Raw genomic sequence first — 7,307 nt, forward strand, 5'->3', positions numbered from 1 at the left:
GAAACCAGCAACTGATGATCGATAAGATAACTTAGCCTTATAATAATCCTAACTATAATATATTTTTTATGTTGGAAAATTACAATTAATACTTTAAATATTATAACTTTTTTGGTCATGTAGGAAGGGACGGAACCAGGAAAAATTGTTAGAGAGGCAACAATTTGTGATGTGAATCAATAATGATATGTAGTTAAAACTATATTCATATATAAATTAATTTATCTATCAAATTAAAAAACCAAAATTTGACAAAAAATGAGAAATTTATTTAAAAACAACCATGTTTTATAATTATTAACTATAGTCAATATCATGGATGCTATGAATGATCTTTTAAATGATGCTTGCAACTTATTCACCTAACTGATATTTTTAGGACACCATCAAGTTTAATATATGTGTAGTTATGGAAAATAAATGACTTAATGGTTTCAATTTTTGGCAAACCACCTTCAGAGCCTGTACCTTTTTTAATCTTCCTACTTCCAGCGGCTTGCTTCAGTTGGTTTCTTGGTTGTTCAAATTCTGGCCTGAAAGTTTTGCAGCAACAACGTTCAGACTTTTGCAAAAAATGATATGATTACATCAATTGACAATAAACATGGAAAGCAAAAGGGCATCTTAATTAATAATAAGATTCAACTACAATTCATTTTGTCGATGGTGTTTCTGTACCTCAACAATGATATATGATAAATATGCCATCAACATCATAAGTGCAACTTCACGATTAGTAGAATGCCTGTAAATGAAAGGCACTAAGTGAGGCGAATCGCACAACATCCACAAGGCATACAAGTCATATTTGTAACTCTATTATATTATTCTATAAATCTCTATAGTTTCAATAACTTTTTAAATAGATCCATACACCAGTTCTTGCGAGGTTCTTAAGTTTAAGAACTGGTTCTCATTCAGGCTTATTATTGAGGAGGCTGACATGACTTCCCTTCCCATCACAAGAACTGGTTGTAATACAAGTAACCAGTTCTTAGGATTCAAAAACATTGTGAAATAATATGTGAGACACCGAGACTTATTTCAAGTTCTTAGATCATTGTATCATTGAAGAAAAAAGTTGTTAAAGTTCTTAAATCTGATATAGCATGATAAAACCTATCAAAAGTGAGTTGAGAACCTTCACTTTAAATGCACTATTGGAGATGCTACATGGACTAACACATTGGTGTTTTTTTTATATAAAAATTCTGTATATTATCCAAAATCTCAAAGAAACCATAATGTTTAGCAACACTTAACAGCTTCAACACCGAAATCTGGTAGAGACTCAATTGGCAATTCAAGATTTTAGAATTAAAAGAACCATATTTGAGAGATTAGTAAACTAGAAGGATCTATGCAATGTCTTAACCTTGTTTATCTAATTCAAGTTGCCAGAATTTTCTTGAACAATCACACCATTTTCGTAACTTTCACTAGTACAAAAGAGGCTTTTTACGTCTGTATTTTCACGTTGGACCACAGCAAACCCGACGTAAAAACGACGCGGTGGCATTTTTGTAAATAATGCAAATTTTTTTACGTCGGGGGAGAAAGGGTCCGACGTAAATTCAAAAATCTACGTCGGACCTCAGCTACAATCGACGTAGATTTTTGAATTTACGTCGGATCCTTTCTCCTCCGACGTAAAATAGTTTTTTGAATCTATTTAATGTAGCGCCTCTCCATTCTTCTCGCGCCTCTCCATTTTTCTCTTCACTTCCCGTAAAAATACATTCTTTTCAAATTTGAAGATTAGTTGTGTTCGAGATCGATAACCAACACGTAGCATATGCATTCTTCTCGCGCCTCTCCATTCTTCCCGTTCTTCACCAGATTTCCTTCCCGTTCTCCATGCTTCGCACGTCATGGTTGGGAGCGCTCCATGCTTTTCTATTTTCTTTATTCACCAAATTACATGGTATCCTAATGTTTATCTTTGGCTGTAGACAGGAGCAGAGTATGACACAACTCTCAGGAGAGCGTTCTTTCTAGATCTTGAATACGTTCAAGTTAGGGACACGATTCTCAGTAGAATGGGCCGTTCTACTTGCAAAACGGGCCGTTCTACAAGGAGAACGGGCCGTTCTACTTTCAGAATGGGTCGTTCTACTTGCAGAACGGGCCGTTCTTCTTGCAGAACGGGCCGTTCTTCTTGCAGAACGGGCCGGTCTCCTTGTAGAACGGGCCGTTCTCCTTGCAGAACGGCCCATTCCAGCGTAATTTTTTTTTGGGTTCTTGCAACTTTTTATGTCGGTGTTTGCCCATCTCTGACGTAAATTTACGTCGGTCCAGAACGCTGACGTAAATTTACGTCTCTCGCTTTTACGTCAGAAGCTTTTCTGACGTAAAAAGCTTAAAATAGCCGACGTAAAAAGCCTTTTTTGCACTAGTGTTTGTTGTTAGTTAATTATTAACATTTCAAAGTTATCCTAGTTTATCCAAGCTTCCAAATTTGATAGCATTGAAGAAGTACATTATTCTACCAACTTGATGGGACACCTATTAACACTTCAGGAAGATATCTATTTGATTGGTTTAGTAGTCGAGTATATTGATAGTAACTTATACAAGCAAAGGAAATTCCTACCTTCCAAGGTAAAGTGTTTTATAATATAAGCACTCAAAAGGCCAACCTGAAAAGGTCATCATATATGGCATGTCAGAATAGAACTGCATCTCCACTCCCAACAATTAGTAATTTAAAATTTGGTTTGCAAGCAAGTAATAGATTTAGTAATTGGATTATGTCTCTGTAATGCTTTCATGGAGCAAATTTGATGTTCAACTTTGTATAATAAAACAGCTGACTTCAAAAGAAGAAAATATAACCATAGGAAGCACATCTGAATATGCATCCTTATATCCAAAATAAAGGATTTCTCACTATGGTTCAGTTTTTCCTCCCTGAAGTCTGGTCTAAAAAGTCTTTCAAAGAAGCACATGCAAAATTGAGCAAGTTAAACTTACTAGTATGCCAAGGCCAGTACTAGTGCAGAAGAGGTAAAGGAAAGTCCCCAACAATTTCAAGGCTGTAATAGTATCGATGCTGCTGAAGTCAAGCGATTGTACCGAATTGAAAAGAACAATAGATGTAGCATCATTTACTACTCCCTCCCCAAATACAATGTTGTAAAGGAATGGAGTTTCATCTTGATTCAGAACCTTCACCACAAAAAGGACAAGGAAGGCAATAAATGATAATATATTAATTTTGAAATACATATTTGTATATGCACCAAGGTTAGAATATACCTGCAATGTACAAACTGAGTTCGTTGCTGACAATATGGCACCAATGGCTTCACATGTACAGTGCAGGAACAATCAAAATAGAGGGACAAGTGATGAGTAGATTAAGGGCATCTTAGAAGTCAAACCTTTACTTGTGTGGCTTCTTCAGCTTGTTTGTGTTGTTATGCACAGTAACTGCATTCTGTAACGAGGAAGAATCCTATTAGGGTTTACATCATTAAACCCAAAACTAATTGAAAATAGGGGGACAAAGCAGATGAGACTCACCCAAACCTTAAACGATTTAGGGTTCCTTGCGCGCACAGTTTCAACAATGTCGCTGAAGCTTTTGCAGAAGAAGATGATGCTTCCAGAGACACTTCTTCGGGGGGAAACGGCTCGTGCTGGTCACCAAACAAACGGAACAAGATGGGGCTTAAGCTTATACGACAATGGCGGGGCGTGTGCAGTTTTGGTGTTTAAGAAGATGCTTAATGCTCTTCTCATGGAGAAGGGGCGCGAACGGGAGCGTGAAAATGGGCCTCAATACTACATCGGTTCCTAAGAGAACCAATGTAGATATATTTGTAATTAATATCTCCGCGCAAAAACGACATCGGTCCCACCCTAAACAATGTAAAATGCTCATCATCTACATCGGTCTCATCCATAACCGATGTAGATATGCTTTACATTGTCCTCTTATTTACAATTATGCCACTGCCTTCGTTTTTTACATCGTTTCTACCTGAACCGATGTAGAATTAACGATATTGATCAGCAACTTTGTAGTAGTGAGAGAAAATGTACTTAAAATTTTTGAATTTAAATATAAGCAAATTCTAACAAACTTAATCATATTTAATACTTTCATTTAAAAAATCTTTTAAATTAAATGTGATTACTCTTTCCATAATATATAGAAAGTAAAATTTAATTTTTATATGAAATCAATAAAATTAAAGAGACTTAACTAATTTCTTTAATATGTATGAATTTAGATAATTTTGTTTATATATGAATCTAGAGGGAATACAAAATTAACACAATTAAAAGCAATTAACAAACAATTGTCAACTTATGATTATATATGTTTTTAGTCTTTCAATTTTTGTCTTTTTTTAGTACTTAAACAAATCATCCTTGTTTAAGTTATTATTTAACAGATTGAAGGATAAAAATTTTAATTAGTATTTGTACTTTAATAAGGAATGGAGACATGTTTTTCGTTAAAGAAAGGACAAGAAAGTCTCTCAAAGTATGTGATGTCTCGAATAAAGTCATTTATAATTAACACATGCAATAATTTCTTTCTTTTTGTATCTTAAAGGTAATAAGTAATCTTTTTACTTAGATAAGAAGGGATAATTGGATAAAATATATTTAATGTTCGCAATTAATGCATTAACAAACACTACTCTCTACAAACAAGAATGATGAAGATAGTCGAAACAACTTGTGAGAGAAATTCAAGATTTTGTAATTGTTATCTTCATATATAAAGAAACATGAAGACTTAAAAAGAAAAGAGAACAACTATTGTAAAAATCTATTCATTCTTTATGTAAAATTCTTTGTATTTAAGTTGGTTGTATTGAAAAAAACTCAAGTCTCACACTAGAGTATACGGTTAGTTATATTCTAATAGGTTATAACATGTTTTGAAAGTAAGACCAAACAATAATTGATTTTTCCAACTTTAGCTTTGGGTTATTGTTTGAAGCCTAAGAGACTTTGTTGTAAAAAATACTTGGTCGTTGAAGCTTATAAATGTTTCGTTGTTCAAAGAATACTTGGGTAGTTGTTTGAAGAGGCAAATCAAATTAATAATAATAATTAGGTTGAACAATAAATGACTTGTGAAAAAATACATGTATTTTTGTGAAAGATAGTATGTAAAACTTGAACAAGAACTAGACGTAATTTCGGTGATTGAGATGAACTAATATAAAATACTTTGTGTTCTTTATCTTTTGCTATTCGTTTGCACTCTCACAATCATGTTACTATATCACTGTTTTGAAAAGTGTTGAATTTTTTTATTAACACTATTCAATATCCTCTATTCCAGTGTCTTTTTTTTTCTTCACAATATTGTTTATTAATAAAAAGATGAGAGAATCAGTTACTCCACAAGAGTGTGTTTTGGTAGATTTACTCCTCTTAATAATTCATGTTCTACATCAAATTTTAAGGATCTAACTATTAAATTTAAAGTTCAAAATATATCCACATGTTGAATTGAATTTCAGAATTTTAAATTTGATTTAATATAATTTGTCGTGCCTTTAAGATTTTAACTCAATTATTTATTTATTTATATATAATCAATAAAATTAATTAATTTATTAAAAATCTTATTATTTAGTTGTTGTTTTTTTTTTCATTTTCAATATTCCAACGAATAAGAGTTAATTAAGTTAATTTGGATTAAAATGATAACATTTTTCTAAAAAAAATTGACATTTCGAGTAATCGTTTTCGGTCGAATATTAAACCCCACCAATAACGATTGATTAAGTTGATCAACGAAACTCATTAAACCTTATACACATAATAAGAGTATAAACTTTTACTCATCAGTGCCTTTAATAGAAATCAGAATGGAATGCATTAAAAATTTGAAAAAGAATGTATTGATAATACTTTCTCATATATATAATTTCTTAACTAGTAATAATATTCTTGAGGGAAAAAAAAAAGAGAATATAGAATTACGTATGAAAGAAAAGTTGTAAAGCGAAATTGTCACGTGCATGGTCCCATTGCATTTACATGCCAACTTGGTAGCTGCAACAGTGAGTAGGGGAAGACATTAGACATGCATGTCGTCCTCAATTAATTTCACCTCACGTGCACCAAAATGGGTCCAAAGTGTGAAAATTTTGACCTTTGCCAGTTGCCACAGCCATGGTCACGCACAGTTTGAGACTTTGAAGATTTGAACAACGAAAACTATGAAAACAACAAAAAGGGTTAGGCTCGTCACGTTAAAGCCACAAAAAGGTCTCCTGCAAATTGAGCCATAAAGAGGCTGCGTTCGGATTGTGGAAAATTGGAACGCGTCAAACCTGTTTTGCCGCTAGGACACGCATCACTTCTATTTTTTCTCTTTTTTTTTTGAATTTAATACATTCTCTAATCAAGACTCACAAGATCAATATATGAAAATTTAATTTACAAGTCGACTTCTTCTAATTATAATTTTCTATGAACACAAACTTAATTATTACACACTATAATATGATTATCTACAAGTGTAGAACATTACGTTTATCACCATGTTCTTAGAATAGTGGATTTAAGCCTAACTCAACCCTACAAAATTAGCTTGTAAGGTGAGGGTTGCTTTTCACTTATATATTATTCAATTGTCTAATCTCTAATCGATGTGGGACTTGGGTTTTTCCCAATACACCCCTCACATCCGGTACTATTGGGTTTGATACGTGGATAAATGGTAGGCGACCCTTTTTAATGATCTAGGATTGGCGGGACTTGAGTTTTTTTTTCTCAATACACCCCCTCATGCTTATGAGGCATGTATCAATGGTGGGTAACCCATTTTTAAGAATCTAGGATAGCTCTGATACCATCTTAGATTAGTGGATTTAAGCCTAACTCAACCCTACAAAACCGACTTGTAAGGTGAGAATTGCTTTCCACTTATATACTATTCAATTGCCTAATCTCTAGTCGATGTGGAACTTAGATTTGTTCCAATATATGTTACATTAAAAACTAGGATCATATTTTCTAAAATTAATAAGAAAAGGGATGATATTGTTTATTGTTTTATCCTATATTTTTCTTGATTATGTGGTTGTGCCACTATGTGTTTAGAATTGAAAACTCATTTTAGTGATCTCTCTCTCCATATATATATATATATATATATATATATATATATATATATATATATATATATTAGTAGGAAAAGGATAAGTTGAATGAGTGATTGTTGGTGGTTACTTGAAAAATATGAGTGATTATTTTACTTATTGTTTCTTTATAAATGAAAGGTATAATGGTTCACAAAAGTGAAAACAAAAATTATTATAATAGGTGTT

General features: G+C 32.6%; 1 long non-coding RNA gene across 2 annotated transcripts; it reads right to left on the reverse strand.

The window, feature by feature from the left end:
* Positions 1–266: 266 nt before the first annotated feature.
* On the reverse strand, positions 267–4,158 carry LOC114916109 (uncharacterized). 2 transcript variants are annotated; one of them, XR_014433319.1, is made up of 7 exons: positions 3,526–4,157; positions 3,384–3,439; positions 3,259–3,305; positions 2,974–3,168; positions 2,594–2,639; positions 679–745; positions 267–533 (listed from the first exon to the last, which is right to left on the reverse strand). It is a non-coding gene; the product is annotated as an uncharacterized LOC114916109 (long non-coding RNA). The 2 variants fall into 2 exon arrangements; XR_014433318.1 differs by having other exon boundaries at positions 3,259–3,439; positions 3,526–4,158.
* Between the last annotated feature and the right edge of the window lie 3,149 nt (positions 4,159–7,307).

This window comes from Cajanus cajan, chromosome 4, assembly GCF_000230855.2.
Source record: "Cajanus cajan strain Asha chromosome 4, NIPB_CcT2T_4, whole genome shotgun sequence".
Taxonomy (NCBI): Eukaryota; Viridiplantae; Streptophyta; class Magnoliopsida; order Fabales; family Fabaceae; genus Cajanus; species Cajanus cajan.